This window comes from Canis lupus, chromosome 13 (genome assembly GCF_011100685.1).
Source record: "Canis lupus familiaris isolate Mischka breed German Shepherd chromosome 13, alternate assembly UU_Cfam_GSD_1.0, whole genome shotgun sequence".
NCBI classification, from domain to species: Eukaryota; Metazoa; Chordata; class Mammalia; order Carnivora; family Canidae; genus Canis; species Canis lupus.
The window spans coordinates 64,055,292-64,072,782 of record NC_049234.1 but is presented as its reverse complement, the minus strand read 5'-3'; positions in this window follow the sequence as shown (position 1 = coordinate 64,072,782).

Genomic DNA, 17,491 nt, shown 5'->3' with positions numbered 1-17,491 from the left:
GGGGCAAAGGGAGAAGGAGAAGCAGACTCCCCATTGAGCAGAGACCCCTCCAACTCAGGGCTGGATCCCAGAACTCTGGGACCGTGACCTGAGTCGAAGCCTGATGCTTCACCAACTGAGCCATCAGGTGCCTCTAGACATAGTTTGATTATAAATGAGACTGGATATTTTTCTTACTGAATCAAGACTATTTTTTTTTTATTGGAGATGGATGTGAGAAAATGAGAAAAGTCATTGACTCTGTTTTAGTTCCATCCAAAGGTTAAGAGAACAGCTAGTCTAGATTCTTTGGGGATAGCTAGTTCAAATTCCTCAGTTTCTTTTGGGGCAAACATCAATGCCAAGACCTTCCACATTGGAAATACCTATTTTTGAGCTGAAATTGGTTGTTTCCTTCCTAATTATAAACATCATAAATTGTTAGTAAGACAACACCTCACTTTTTTTTTTTTTTTTCCGAGTTTCCGTAGTGTCTTATTTGACCCGACCGGGGAGCACGAGGCCGGTTCAACGCGTGACCGTGACCGACACAAGCCTCGACGCCCCGCCCAGGTCTTGGAAGCCAGCCTGGTGCTCGCGGGTGTGCGTCAGGCGGGTGCGGCCCCGTGACCCCGCCTGGCCCTCCAGGCCCGCCCGCCGGGGGCTCCCCGGGGCTTCCCCAGGGCCTCGTCCGTCCGGGGCCCTCCCGGAGCCACCACGGCAGGGCCCGGCCCGTGGCCACATCGCACGTCTCGCAGCCCAGAGCGGCGTCCAGACCAGGCCCCGGGAGGACCCTGCCCCTGCCAGCGCCGCAGCTGCCCAGGGACCAGCGCCAGCATGTCCCACAGGTGTGCGTCGGCCGCAGCGGCTTCCTCGCGGGCTCTGGGCCTCTTGCCTTTGTCCCGTCCAGGGGGTCAAGGCCGCCCTGTCCCAGGTGCCCCGCTCGGCGGCCCCGCAGGCCCCCGACCGCCGCACCTGGCCCGCCTGGGCAGCAAGCAGGGAGCCGGCGCGGGGCGCGGGCCGTCAGGGGGCGAGTCCTTTCTTCTCGGTCTGTTACTGCTTTGTATTTGCTTTTCGTATTTATGGTGTCTTTTCTTGTCAGGGGGGCGGGGAGTGAGGTGGAGTGGGAGTGATGGGAGGGGAGGGGGGGGGGGGAGGGGGGGAAGGGGGGAGGGGGGGAAGGGAGGGGAGGGGAGGGGAGGGGAGGAGAGAGGAGGGGGGAGGGGAGGGGCGGGGGGAGGGGAGAGGAGAGGAGCGGAGGGAGGAGGGAGGGGAGGGGGAGGGGAGAGGCGGGGGAGGGGCGGGAGGGGGCGGGGGAGGGGAGAGAGGGAGGGGAGGGAGGGGAGGGAGGGGAGGGGGGAGGGGAGAGGGGGAGGGGAGGGAGGGAGGGAGGGGAGGGAGGGGGGAGGGGAGGAGGGAGGGGAGAGGAGGGGAGGGGAGGGGGAGGGGGAGGGGAGGGGGAGGGAGGGGAGGGGAGGGGGGCGGGGGATGAGGGAGAGGAGGGAGGTAGGGAAGGGAGGGGAGGGCGAGGTAGGAGGGAGGGGATTTTCTCTTTTTTTTTTTTTCTTTTCTTTCTTTCTTTTCTTTTCTTTCTTTTCTCTTCTTTTCTTTTCTCTTCTTTTCTTTTCCTTTCTTTTTTTTCTTTTTTCTTTTCTTTTCTTTTCTTTTTTTTTCTTTCTTCGTCCCGAGCCCCGCCAGGCTCATTTCCCCGCATCCCCCAGAGGGCTCCTGCCAGGCAAGGAGGGCTAGTGCCCCCGCCCCCGGGAGAGGTGAACGGCCCGACCCGGGCTGCCCTAACAGCAGCGGCGCAGGCGGCGGCCAGAAGCGCGGCGTCTCCATCAGCGTCCTGCTCCCCCAGACCATCTTCCTGTCCCCGATGGCTCACAAAGCCCGCGAGGCGTCGCCGAGCTTGCCGGTACCGTGGCGGTTGCCGCGTGTCACCCCGCGCCCGCCCCGCGCCCGCCCCGCGCCCTCCCCGCGCCCGCCCCACGCGCCCTCCCCGCGCCCGCCCCACGCGCCCTGTCCGCGGGCGGCGCCACGTCCTGCTGGAGCAGCGGCCCAGCCCCTGGGCTCCAGCAGGCGCGTCCTGGGGCCGCGGAGCGAGCTCGTGCTGCAGGGGCAGAGGCACCCCCCGGGGCCTGCGCTGCCGCTGCAGAGCCTGGAGCCCCGCGAGGTCCGCTGCTGCGAGGAGGCTGCGAGCAGGCCTCGGGCGAGGAGGGGTCGGACGGGCGCGCAGGGAAGGCCCGGATCGCCTCTGCCTCGGGGCCGCCCCGGTGCGGTTCGGCGTGGGTCCAGCGTCATTTCCCTTGGGGGCTACTTGGACCGAGGGCCGGAGCCGCCCGACCCGGTGCATGTGGCCGGTCTCCCCCTGGGCTCCGGGCGCGGCGGGGCTGCTGTACCATGATCCTTTACCGACCTCACTTTTACCGACCGCCCTAATAAATCGGAGCTTTGCCAACCTCGACCTCAACCTTTCTTTTCTCTTTTATGTGTATGTACGTATATTTTGGAGACTATAAAATCTCCAAATTACAAAGTCATTGCAACAAATACACCTAAAGCAACACAGCGGGACACTCCCAATGAAAAATGACCAAAGTGAAAAGAAATAAACCACACAACTTCAACCAAAACAATTATAAAAATAAAGAAAAAAAAATAAAAAGACTTTCCAGGGGGGTGAAGCAGGAGGCTCGAGCCCGGCGGCCAGAGATAGCGAGAGCTCCGTACCCTCGGGCCACAATCCTCAGCGACTGTACGAGGGCCACGAAGGGGTCCGGCCAGAGACACGGTGCACAGGGGCTCCAGGGAACGTCTCTGGGTCAGGGCTGAGATCCAGAGGGGCCTGTGTGAGGTTAGTAATCCTAACAACCGATTTATAAGGTGGACTTTGCGAAGTTAGAAATTGATGCTAAGAGTGATTAACAAGTTTTCCTAAGCTCATTATTCTCCAATCACTCAGAATTTTAACCCCAGTAAAATAGCCTGACTATAGCAAATACGCCATTTTCTATTCCAAGGTGCCAATTTTTGTAGCATAAGATTAACATATTTTGATTTAGGTCCCCCCACTGGGTGCAACTCCAACATCTAGAACTTTCCCTTCTGTGTTGTACTTCCTTGTTTAATTATCTGCCTCCAATTCACTCTGGGGGCTAGGAAAGTGAAGACTCCTTTTACCTCCTTCATTGTGTCTCCCTGGCTAGTGGCAAAAATAAAGGGGATCTGATAATACATTTCTCAAATGAAAGGATAAGGTTAAAAAAAAAACTACATAATGTTATCAGGAATATAATCATCACAGAGTTAAATCATGCCTTTGGATGGTCTGAGCCAGCTGTTAGACAATGTCATTTCTTGTCTCTTAAAAGTTGCATGTGTAAGTTAGAAATATGATGCTAGGGGACAGATTACAGATCAGGGCAAGCAGTTCAGGTCAAATTTTATTTTATTTTATTTTTAAGATGTTATTTATTTATTCATGAGAGACACAGAGAGAGAGAGAGAGGCAGAGACATAGGCAGAGGGAGAAGCAGGTTCCATGCAGGGAGCCTGATATGGGACTCGATCCAGGGATTCAAGGATTCAAGGCGTCCCCAGGTCAACTTTTAAAAAAGTATTTTTTTGAGTGCAAACCATGCATTTAGCACTGTTCTAGTTTCTGATAGTACAAAAATAAAGACATCTTCTATGCCATCCAGAAGCTTACAACCGAAAAATAAAGATAACCGCACGCATTGGTAATTTCAAGTTAATTGGTTCATTTGCCACTTGACGGGATGAGCACTGGGTGTTATACTGTATGTTGGAAAATTGAACTCCAATAAACAATACCAAAAAAATCGGCACCTTTGCTTAAAGAAATGCATATTGGTTAACTCCGCATGGTCACTTAACTCAGGGAAAGCTAGCTGGTAGAGAGGGCAACTGAGATGAGTCTTGAAGCATGAAAATAAGTCAACCAAATAAAAAGAGGAAAGGTAGCACTTTAGGAATAGGGAACTGCATGCATAGGTGCACACAACAGCACAGTGTTTCTGAGGAAACACAGTTCCTTTGGTGCCATCGTACATGCAGCAGGAGTTGGGACACAGTATAAAGCGGAACTGGAAAAGTAGAAGTGCCTAAATGAAAAAGTAAATGAATTTCCTATTGTCCACTGTATGTACTCTTCTGCATGCCATGCCTTAACAATGAATTGAGGAACAAAAAGGCAGCTATTCTTCCAGAATTGGCAGGGAGAGGAAATGGGCCTCAGCACCCCTGGAGGAGTCTTCCTTCTCACATTCTAAGGCCTTGATGCACTGCAGTGAATTCTCTCACACTTTCCCCAAAGTATTATCTCGTCCAGTGAAGAGGACCACACGTGGAATGTAAAATGTTATAGATGAGAAGTGAAAGTGAGCAGAGGCATAGCTTGGGGGATGCAAAGCTAGATGGTAAGAGGGTGGAGTAATTAGAAGCATCGGGATCACCTGAGTCAAGTTGGCAGGACAGATAGATAGAGGGCTTCTATCAGGCAGAACTACCAGTGGAAGTCTGGAAGGAGAATAAGTGGAGAGAGCAGGCACATGATGGGAGTAGTTGAAAAGGAGAAATGGAAGAGGTAGGAAGAATGGTTGCCCAGGTGGGTCACTGTCTTTTTTGGACAGTTGCTAAAATAGTATAATAGCATTAGGCTATTAAAAATTGTTTAGTGGCAACATTCTGCAGTCATGGTTCATTCCTACTTATGAAATGTAGAAAGGTCAAGGTCCTATAGGCTGAAGCAATAGACAAAGGCTGGGTCATCTTGGTTCTAACAGTCCTCATCAGATGAGAGGATATCACTGCGTCCTCCTAATGCTTCAGACCCCAGGGTCTGGACGTGCTGAGTACACTAAGATTTGTGTGCCTTGCCATCTGACACATCTGTTGGGACTGGGGCTGAGACCACTGTTAGTCCTTATGCTGTCTATGCTGTCCCAAAGAGGCACCAAGGAGACCCAGTGAACAAATATATGTATTTGTAGGATTACTTAATTATTTATATACGTGTATTTAATAAGAGCCGACTGAGTGGAGGGAGGGGTTACTGGTGATGTAATACCAAAGTTACCAACACAGGATTTGGAGTCAAACAACACTTGGTTCATATTCCAAGCCTGCCACTACTTAAGCTGTGTGACTTTGCATAGGCTGTGTCTCAGAGGCTTCACTTCCTCATCGCTCAGCTGGAGCTATAAATACATATTCATCACCAAATGTTTTATGGTTTAATAAGATGCTTGCATGTAAAATGCCTAGTACTGGGCTTTCAACAGAGTAAATGCTCAAGACACCCTGGCTATTAAGAATAATGATAAGGAGAGGAGGAGGGAAAAGAGAGGATGAAACAGCATGTTCCATATGTTCCCACAAAACAGTGGAGACAGCGGCGGGGCAGATATAAACAGTGAAATGAAAGAGAGACTACAGGGTTAGAAAGGAAAAGGAGAAAGGCTGAAGTGAGGCTGACCATTGATTAGCCAATTTCCAGCCTTTGAAATAGACCACCAGTACCTCATATGGAGGAAAAACATTTAAATTTCTTGCCATTTTTAATCCATCTCATTGGATGATAAATGAACCTCTTAAACCTCCACTAGCTCTGGAATCTCTAGCGAGGATGTCTGCTTTGTGTCTGAGTCCTCTAGCTGTGCGAAGCCCTTTTTATTGAGCCCTGGGAAGTCTTTGATGGAAACAGTCCTTTAAGATGTAGTCTGCTCCTGCATATGGCACGAATGCCCTTCATATTCTTTTATTTATCAGAAGCAGACTAATAATGGGTCATTTCTTCTTTGTACTTTTCTGCTGCTTTAGAGTAATTACAGGAAAAGAAAATAAGATTCACATAAGGATCTTTTTTTCTACTTCTTTCTAGAAGAGAAACTAACTTCACAAAGAACCTTAGACTTTGTATTATTGAGACCCTTTGCTTTTTGTATCAATGATTATATGTGTATGAAACACACAATGCAAGCTAATAATGCTTTTAGGGTGTGTAATTATTATGAGGAGGGTGGTAATGAGTCACTCCTTTGCATATAAAAAACATGTTAGATTTATGGATGATGAATAGGCTAAACCCACAACCCATTTTCTGCAAGAAAATTATTCACTTGCTTTGAATGTGATGATGCTTTCGTCAAGTTTTGACCAATCATAATCTTCAGGTAACGCTGGGGCAGGTTTTTGGTTTTGTTAGAGTAACTCTGACAAAAGAATTTTGAATTTTCCATAGAATTTTCCAGCTCTTCTAACATTTAAAAGCTAGATGTCATGACGCATATCATAACATTTGTTAACTTAAATAAAAATGTGAAACTGGGCCCAACGTGGATCTGATCACCAGTTGGGTCAAATTTTCATGCGACTTGGACTCTGAAGGAAGCAACTGTTTATGTGACTTCTGGAATCTGGTGCAATCCCACAGAGACCCCAAAGCCAAAGAAGAGAATGGTTGGAGCAAAGCCTAGAGACAGAAGGCAAGCATTCTTCTGGGCATGAAACAAGAATAGAATCCAGTCTATCTATTATTTTACTGTCAAGCAGTTCTGAAATTAGCCACCAGCTGCGTGTGGCTGTGGAACACTTGGAAGGTGGCTGGTCATAATTGACATGTCCAGTGAATATAAAATATGCACCAGATTTCAAAGACCCAGCATGAAAAAAGGAATGTAAAATACCTCATTAATAATTTTTATACTGATTATATGTTAAATGGTAATTTAGATATATTGAGCTAAGTTAATTTCATTATCCAAAAATAATTTTTACTTTAAAGTATGGCTACTAGGACATTGAAAATTACATATGTGGTTCTCACTGTGTGTTGACTGGAGAGTACTAATCTAAAAGCTTGCCTCAAAGAGATCAATGATCATTCTCTTGAAGTCACCTAATTTCATGTTATTCCCTTTCATGAAGTGTTTATCAACATTTGTGATTTCCTGATTCATTTCAGTCAGCTTCTTAGGAAGGCCAGATAAACAGTGCAGCCTGAAAGAGTCTAATGCGTTTGCCTACCTAAATGCGTGGGATGTTGCAGGCTGTATTTCTCCAAAACTACAAATGATGAACCATCCACAAACACTTCATCTTGATTTTGTGGGTCATCAACCAGAAGATCTTCATGTGGATGTAAAAGTAACTATGTAAAAGAAAATCCCACAGAAATTTTCCAATTGCCCTTTAAGATGCCATCAATTGAAAGTTTGCATGAAATATCGTTAAGGTGCTATTTGAATTATAGGAGAATTGATCACTGATAGGTATGGAAATTATAAACTCTGAGGACAGAATATACAATGACTGAGTTACTTGTATGCTGAGGAAGAACACAGATATCCTTCCTGGAAACATATAAGTGATCCAACCCTAACTGAACTATATTCTCTCAGAATGGAAGCTTGGTGGGAATGGCTCAGTATTCATCCTAGTGTAACAGAAATGCAAAGGGCTTTGCAACAGCCAGGGCTCCTGCAAAATAACGGTCTGTAACTCAGTGATTGTAGCAAGCTCCTTGGCAGCTCTGAACCACAGTTTCCACATGTGTAAAATAGACATGTGAAAGACAATTGAAGACAATCATATATAATTATATATATATATTATATTATATATATAATAAGGTATATTATACCTTTGCAGGGATATTGTTGCATAGAGAAACTAGCAAAAGAAATACTTTAAGAGTAGAATTTAGTAAATCATTTTCATGAAGGAATCTCATAAGTCTTAATTCCTATGGCAAACATTTCCATGTGATGTGAACTCTTGACTTTTACCCTGTGACATGTCTCTAAGGGGCACATTGGACTTGTAGAGATTGACTCATCATCAAAATTCAGAGCCTTAAGCCTGCTATTGAAGGAAATCCAATGCAGATTCTGATTCAGATCTTACAAGGAGATAATGGTTCTAGGGAAGAGAGGACATCCACATCTACAGAAATAATGCAAAATATATTGTGCAAACTATCTCAAGATAGTTTTGGACACACTGACTCAGAAGGGCTGGTGGGATCCAGATGGAGGAGTCAGAAAATTCAGGGCTATCTCCTAGGAGTGAGGTATGTGCTGGAGGTGGAGATGGGGTAACAATCCATAAGGATGGGGCCCTTGAGGCAATGAGACTAGTCAGGGCTGCCACAAGGGATGGTCTGAAAGGGAAGCAAAGTGAAAGAAAGGGAAGGAAAGAAAGGATGAGTAGAGAACCTCTGTTTAGTAGAGGAAGGAGGAAGAACATGAGAGATGAAGAGGAAGAAATAGTTTCAGGTAGGAGAAAGAAGATGTCCAAATTGACTCCATATTTTTCTGGTCCCCTACCTGCTAGGGGCTTTACCTCAGGTATTCCTCAATGGATTAGGTTCTATTTCTCAATTTCTGTGTATCTCTATCTCCGTCTGTTCTGTCTGTATCTCTCCTCTCTCCCAAACCTGTGTATCTTGTTTGCTCAATGCCACAGCTGCAATTCCTCTCTCACTACCTGTCCTCACTCTGCAGACCTCTGCAGACCTGCATGACCAGGACCCTGATCTCATGCTTTCCCAGACACAGCTATAGGGCATGGAGGACTGCAACACTGTTACACTGAGTCCTACAACAGTTTTACCAAATGAACAGAGTAAAAAAAACTTTAAGCAGATAATAAACATTTTTATTTCTATCAGAGCCAAATAAAAACAAGTTTACCCATTTTTCCCTATTTGGTAGAAGGATGCTTGTGAGTGCTCAGCTCCATATGCTAAAAAATTCAAATTTGGGGGGAGAACACCTTTATTTTAAGTTAATGTGCTGTCTCAAGTGAAAGAGATTTTTAGGGAGGCCTTCTGGTAAACTATGTGTATGTTAACATCCTATGTATCTAAGTTCTTAGATTTTGTCAGTTAGAATATTAATATAGAGATATTTTTGAAGACATATTATAGCATATCCTAAGAAAAGTTTGACTTTCAGAGGTAAGATAGAGATGTGATGTACTCAAGATTGTCTGGAAATCATAAAACTATGTAAGAATACAGATTCCTTGGTAATTACCAGGTTCTATTGTTCCCTTTTAGTTTTATAATTTATAGCAGTGCATTGGGCTACATGGTTGTAATGGGATCCTCTGCCTGTCCTTATCTTGTTCTTGTTCTTGTTGTTTTTTAAGAGATTTGATTCCTATGTATTTCTTCTATTTTCTAGGAACAGTTTCTGTACTTATGTTCAATCACTCATTTCTTCTCCTTATAACTTCCCACAACCATCACAGTTTCTGTTGGTGCACAGAATATGGATTTGGCAGTGGTAGTCACAACTTACGGAAAGATGACCTGTTTTTCCTAACTTCAAACCCAATAGAGAGAGGTTTTTAAAGGAAAAATCTGTCACTGTACAATCCTTCTCTACATTAGTTTTAACCATTTTCTAATTGTCTTCAATTGTTCTTGACATGAAAGAATAGAAGAAATTGGATTAGTGGGGTGCACGGAGATTACTATTGAGTTTCAAAGTCTGAATGAATTTGGTCATAAGTTCTATTTGGAATGGTAAGCCATTTTGAAGCTGGCTGAGAAAATCTTAAGTACAATAATAAAGATGCTCCTTATTGCCTTGAAACACTATTTTTCTAAGTTAGTGTGCCTTTAAAACATGTTTTCACTTCTAAATTATGAGTGATTAATGGAAAACAGATTTGTGGTGGATTTTGTGGTTCTAGGAAAACTGAGGACAATGAAACAAGAACTAAGAGATCTAAAGTTGGAAATAAATAAGGATTACACCATAAGAGAAATAGAGATGTGCTTTATATAAATGGTTTTAAAATACCCCATCTGTCATTCACTCAATCTACTCAAAAAAAATTTAAAAATTATGTTGAGTACCTGTTATGCTCATTTGTATTAATCAGGGTTCAAGATTCTTGGGGAAACAGAACAGAATTTTTATGTAGATAGATATAGATATATAATACATATAAACTTAAAATTTTATATAAATTTTAAAATAAAAAATTTATATAAATTTTATGTAAAATATATACATATATAATATTAAATAATATTTTTACATATTATATAAAGGAGACTTATTCTGAGGACTTGTCTCATGCAATTATGTAGTGTGAGAAGTCCTAAGATCTGCTGTCTGCAAGCTGGAGACCCACCAAAGCTGGAGGCATAATTCAGTCCAAGTCCAAAGGCCTGAGAAGCAGGGGAACCTATGATATAAGTTCCAGTATGAGGGCAGAAGATGCAATGAGATGTTTCAGCTCAGATAAGGAAGCAGGAATAAAGGGCAAACTCTTCCTTCTTCCACCTTGTTGTCCTAGTCAGGTGCTCAGTAGATGACCTCACTCACAAGGGGAAGGCAGTCTGCTTTACTGAGTCCACTGATTCAAATGCTCATCTCATCTAGAAAGGCTCTCACAGATGGAGAAATAATGGTTAATCTGAGCACTCTGTGGCAAGTCCAGTTGGCACATAAAGTTAATCATCAGAGCATCGTTCTTGTCTTCAGGGACTATAGAGTGTAGCAAGAGTGACAGATGTTAAACAAATACATAATTACATTTGTGATAGCACTTTGGAGAAATAATAGAATGCACTGAAAGCATGTAACAGGGACACCTAATAGAGCTTGGGGGCTCAAGACGAGGGAAGATTTCTCTGAGGAAGTAACACTTAAGCTGAGGATTGAAGAATGAGTGGGACCTAGCAAAAGATGAAGTAGAGGGGAAGACAGGCAGTGATAACTAGCTAAGGATGGAGAGAACCTCATACCCACAAAGAATTGTAAGAAGCTGTGATACTGTGATTTATAGTGAGGAAAAAAAATATATATATACACAAAACATTCAAATGAACACACCTGTACATGAATTAGGCATATATATTATATATATATATATAGTCTTTGTCTCTGTTTCTGGCACAGAACTCCTAAAACCCTGGGAATTTTCTAAGAGCTAAGAGCAATAAAAATGTCTTTTGCTATTCATAGCAAGCCCCTTTCAATCACACCTAAATTTATGTTAATGAGCTAACTTTTGGAAAGTACCTAGGATGGTCGCTGGTTGCCAGGGGAACAAAACGTGATTAGAAGGTTGTAACTTAGTCCCACTCCTGAGAGAAGGAGAGACTTGTTAGAGATTGAGTTCTATAACCAAGGGCTAATGATTTTTAATCAACCATGCCTATGCAATGAAGCCTTCATAAAAACCTAGAGGGTTTAGAGAGCTTCTGGGATGGTGAAAGCATGGAGATAAGGGATAATGGTGGGCCTAGAGAACATGGAAGCTCCACTCTCCTTTCCACTTACCTTGACCTATCCATCTCTTCTATCTGGCTGTTCCTGAGTTATACCCTTTTGTACTAAACCTGTTACTTAGAAAATAAATGATTCTCTGAGTTCTGTGAGCTTATCTAACAAATTAGTTGAATCCAAGGATTCTGTGGGAACCTTCCATCTATAGCTGGTTGGTTAGAACAGATGACAACGTGGACTTGTAATTGCCATCTGAAGTACGGGGGCTGGGAGGAGGAGGATCAGTCTGGTAGGATGGGTCTTAACCTGTGGAATCTGATGCTATCTCCAGGTAAATAGTGTCAGAATTGAGTTAATTGCTTAGTGTTGTTGGAAAAAACACAATCAGAGAAGGCCAGCATGACTGAAGCAGTAAGAAGGTGAAGCTAAGGATAGCTGGGAATGACTCATGTACGATCTTGTTTTGCACGATGTCATTTTCTAGGGAAACAAGAAATGAAGTGCAGACCCATGCTCGAGAACATTAATCACAAGAATAGCAATAAACACCACACTGTTGAATATTTGCCCTATGCTATGCTAAGCCCTATGCTAAGCCCTGTTCTGAGAGCTTTACACATATCATTTCACTTAATCTTCTCAAAAACCACTTGGTAGCTATTTATTATGTCCCATTATGTTGATAAAATAGGAGTATTAGCTTAAAGAGGATGAACAACTTTCATTTTAAATTTATGTGGCTAGAGACACCTGGGTGGCTCAGTGGTTGAGTGTCTGGTTTTGGTGCGGGTTGTGATCCCAGGGTCCTGGGATCGAGTCTCATGTCAGGCTCCCTGCAGGAACCCTGCTTCTCCCTCTGCCTATGTCTCTGCTTCTCTCTCTCTCTCTTTCTCTCTTTCTCTCTCTATGTCTCTTATGAATAAATAAACAAAAATCTTTTAAAAAATTTACATGGTTAATAAGTGATAAAACCAGGATTGGAACCAAGTTGAAAACTATAGAGTCTAGGCATAGTTCTACATGCATAGTTCTTTGCATAGTTCTACAGTTAATACTGTTTTGCAAAACATTCAAATGAACCCACCTGTACATGAATTAGGCATAATAATTGTTTTGATCTCTTTTTGCAAGGCAAGCATTATTTTTATTTTCTCCTTTGACAAGGCTTACCAAAGACTACCACGCTCCTCCCATGATTCTGTCGGGCAAAGTAATATGAGAATTCACTTGCCTTCCCATTGATAGAGATTTTTTGTATGGCATTTCAGACAGAATAAAAAGGGGCAGGATCTGCAGACCACATAATCCTTGCACCAGTCCCATTAAAATGCCTAATAGTTTAGGTGACAGAAAATGATTCCAGGTGCTGGTTAAAATGAATAAGTAACATTTTGATAAATTTACTCAATATATTGAAAACTCTAAAGGAACTCACTCTGGAACTTAGTGATCTAGTCCAGGAGATGATTTTAGAGTCTCACAGACCAGAATTGAGTTCAAACTCAGTTATTATCCCTGTGATCTTAGCAGATTGATTAACTTCCCTAAATTTCTGCTTCTCATCTATAGAGATAATACGGATAATAAATAAGGTATTTCCTTCACTTGAGTGTTGTGAGAATTTAATGAGATGATATTTATTCAAAGCCAGTAACTGTTAGGTAGCTATTATCAACCTATCTTTCAGCAACATTAAATATCTTAGAGGTCCACATCTTAAGGTAGGCATGAAAATAAGTCAAAATAAAGTGTAATGCTTGGAATTATATAGCCAAATGAAATAGAAAACGTTAAAGAGTAAAAGTATATAATCCATCTAAAATTCTAAAACATTTGAAAGAAAAAACAAATAAAAAGATCCCAAGGTCCTCTCTCGGACAATGTATTTATCTTTATGATATAGCTCAGCATTTTAGTTTGATGCTGGGAAATACACCTCCCTCAATAAATATTTGTGGAATGAATGGACAAATAATCGATAAAACATTGACTGAATGAGTGGATGGAGGGATGGGTAGTTTCATATGTAAAGCAGTACAAATGTAAATTCAGTAAATGACAGATGCCAAGTGTGACTCCAAACTAAATCTAGCAAAGAAAGCAACATGAACATCTTACTTGGAAGATAGCTGGAAAGCAAAGTTAAAAAAGAGAAGCTCCATCAGACCAGCAAGAGAAAGATTGAAGATTCCCCAGTCCAGTGTTTTCTGGTTATAGAGATAAGTTTAAAAAAAAAATCCTTATTGAATTTCAGTTTAATGGACATAGTTGTAACCCAAATGATCTTGCAGAAGCAGCAGTTCTTCATTCAAGCACATCTCTGCCTCTGATGTGTAGCTCCAGATGTAATTTTAAAGTCCACCCAGAAATAAAGCTTTCCAAGAGATGGAATATTTGCTTATCCTTCAATTCATATATGCCACTCGGTTATATCTAGTTTTTTGAGAATCTCCACCATGTGCTCCCGCTATCTAAGCTAAGATTTTTAGTAATGCATTTTTTCCTGCAAAAAAAAAAAAAATCACGTATATAATTTTGGAGAGAAAACAAATCAGATCCAAATGCTTGGTTATTTCAGGAATCAGGTCAAAATGTATTACAGTGATTTAATTAATACAAAGACCGATTGACAAACATGATGAGTAGAGAGTGTAAAAGATATGTTGTCAGCAGAACTTTAATATTCCATAAAAGGCATATGTGTAAGTAAAAATGCTATTTACAGATTTCCTTCTCATGGATATCTATTTAAAAAGCATTGTGTATGGGGGATCCCTGGGTGGCTCAGCGGTTTGGCGCCTGCCTTTGGCCTAGGGTGTGATCCTGGAGACCTGAAATCGAGTCCCACATCGGGCTCCCTGCATGGAGCCTGCATCTGTCTCTGCCTCTCTCTCTGTCTATCATAAATAAATAAATAAATCTTAAAAAAAAAAAAAAAGCATCATGTACTCAAGATCCTTTAGGTGTGTATAAACTGAGGGATCTAACACTTAGACATTAAAGGCAGAATTCAGTTTATATATCAGCATAGGGCTGGGGACAAAGTCAGACCAAGGTTTAGAAGAGCTACCTTTCCGTGGCTCAGCATTTTTCCACCCTGTCAAGAAAGACATGGAAAACAATTTAAGGTGGACTTAATGTAACACAATAAGAATAAACTATAGAGAAGCTTGGCTGCACATATAACACTGAACACCAGCTAGACTGGGGTCTTCTTCACATTATCCTTCAGTGGTTTAGGCAAAATAGTTGACACTTAGCAACATGCATGTTAACAACGAATGCATTTTGTTTATATTACTGAGAAATGTAAAGACCAAGGAAAGCAAGTAAAGAACAATATGGTCATAAAGCCAAAGGAAAAGAAGAATAAAGATGTTCAAAAACTCATTTCACAGCATATTTATGACAGCACATACAATTTATCAGTACACTAGTGGGCTTTCCCCTTTATAAAGATAATGTTCATCACCTTAATACTTCTGTCCTACACGAGAAGTGTCAACATTGAAGGAGCTCTTATGGGCAAGATAATACTATTATTAAACAATAAAGAAACAACCTGCCCCACAGCAATTTCTCCTTCATTCAATATTTATTAGAGCTTATGGATATTTCCTTCACTTGTTTCATTTATACATATATATATATATATATATGATCTAGTTGATGTTCAACTAGACTATATATTTTTCCTGGGAAAACAGTGTGTCTTCTGTTTTCTTTGCACAAAATAAATTTTCTTCTCTCTTCTTTTAATAGTTTACACTTCATTAATTTCATAATAGATAAACATGAAATCATTTGTGGATGAAAAAATAAATGAACAAATGAATACAGACATAAACATGTGTTTAGACTGCTTGACTATAAATTTCTTTTTTTTTTTTTTTAATTTTATTTATTTATGATAGTCACAGAGAGAGAGAGAGAGGCAGAGACACAGGAAGAGGGAGAAGCAGGCTCCATGCACCGGGAGCCTGACGTGGGATTCGATCCCGGGTCTCCAGGATCGCGCCCTGGGCCAAAGGCAGGCGCCAAACCGCTGCGCCACCCAGGGATCCCCGACTATAAATTTCTTTAAGGTAGGAAACATGTCTCAACTTTGTCGATTACACCATGACTAGAGTGTAAAACCAAAAAAAAAACACCCCCCCAAACCAATCCTCCCCCAAACAAAAAACCAATCTCAGCAAATACACTGGCACTACCCCTTCCCAAGCCCCAAACTGCTGATCCTACACTAGATGACAGAGTTCTCCTTAGTCTCAAGCTACTTTAGACCTTTCCCAATTAGCTATAGAAGGCACCTATATCTGAGACATTCCTGGCACATAGTAGGTGCTCAGTGAATGTTTGCCAAGTTGTGGATGCCACCTACCATTTTCCACTAAAACAGAGACTGAAATACAGAGACAAAGTGAGACAAACTCAAGAATGTAATATTGTGGTTTTAATAGCAAAAAATTTTAAATTAAAAACCTTTTTTAAAAGATTTTATTTATTTATTCATGAGAGACAGAGAGAGGCAGAGACATAGGCAGAGGGAGAAAAAGTCTCCCTCAGGGGAGCCCAATGTGGGACTCGATCCCAGGACCCTGGGATCATGCCCTGAGCCAAAGGCAGATGCTCAACCACTGAGCCACCCAGGTGCCCTACAAAATTAAAAATTTTTATAAAAGATATGTTGACTGCTTTAAGTGGAAACACCATAAGGGTCTTTATTTCATGTGTTATTTCTTTGTTTACAAAAATACAAAGAGCAATGTGTGTGTACTTCAACGTTTATCCAGGTTGACAATCACTGGACAACTCCAGGAACATATTTACCCAGATTGTTTGCCACACCTCCCTGACACAGCCAAAGGAGAGCCACAGACCTGGAGCAGTCAGCAGAACCAGCTATTGTACTTCTTAGGGGGTTAAATAGAAAGTAAGCCTTCTAAGAGAAAATAAGTACTCACAATGAACTCTCTCATAGGAGTAGAGCAGTGTTCTTTGGGTCCTGAAATGGAAATACCTCTTGTTTCCAATATTTGTGGCTAATGCCACCCAATTGGTAAATTCAGTCAAACATAGTGAGCTGTACCAAAGATTTCACTAAGAACACTATGTTTCAACCCTATGTCCTTAAATCTTAAAATACTGTGCACCTCTAACAATCAGACTTTATTATTAAAATTATTGGATTTGCAAGTAGGTAAGCATATCTGCCAAAAGGTTAATCAGTTTCCATTAATACAGAGAGCATTTAAAACTATTCAAAACCCACAAAAACTAAGGACTCTGTCTTTAGAAAAGGAAGGCAGAACATTTTTCCAGTGGACACTGATCATTAGTTTTAACATCATAGCTTATAATCATCAGTATTAACTAGAACTTCTTACTGCAACTTACATTGAATTGTAAGTATTTGAATCTCTATTTTTACTGTAACAAGAGAGTATCTCATGCAGTTTTCCATCCCCAGCATCCAGCATTATGCTTGAAACCCCTGGGAGATCATTGAATATTTCCTGAAAGTGAATCTATAAATATATTTGCATTTTCCAAGCTGTAGTTCTCTGTGGATTAGAAGCTCAGTGACCACACATGAGATATTGTTACACACATAAGCAGAGCAGTTCCTGGTACAACAGGTTATAATTGCAGGCAGGTATGGGTGGAGAAATAAGAATGTTTTGTTTTGATTTGCTTTTCAGATACCCTTGCAAGATAAAGAAATTAGCTGGATTCATTTGAATGTTTCTTTCAGTTGCCTTTTAGAGAGTCAGAGAATTCATTTGCCTACATAATTTCACATGCAAGAGGATGGAGCTTTTCCCGTGCTTAGGAGAAATATAAGCTTCATTCATTGGTACTGACTTAGAATCTTGCACATACAAGCTAGAAAGGAATCTAGTCTCCATTCTCTAAATGCTCAGTGACTCCAGACAAAGATAACATTTTTAAATGGCAGCATGACATGTTTATCATTACAAGACACCTCATGCCATTGAGGAAATCTCTGCTCAGCCTCTGTTTCTTTTCAGGTATTCTCTACATTTTTGTTGTTGAGTTTTGGCAGATCTTTAGCTTTTCCTGGTTGCCTGACACCTGAGGCTGGGGCAGAGTCTGCTATTCATCTCAATCTAGATTCTCATCCCCCAGTACTTTGTCTTTTATTTGTGCTAACACACAAGTGACTTCAAAGGGGACTTTGGATGAAAAACAGATACAGCCTGATGAGAATGGAGGGCATA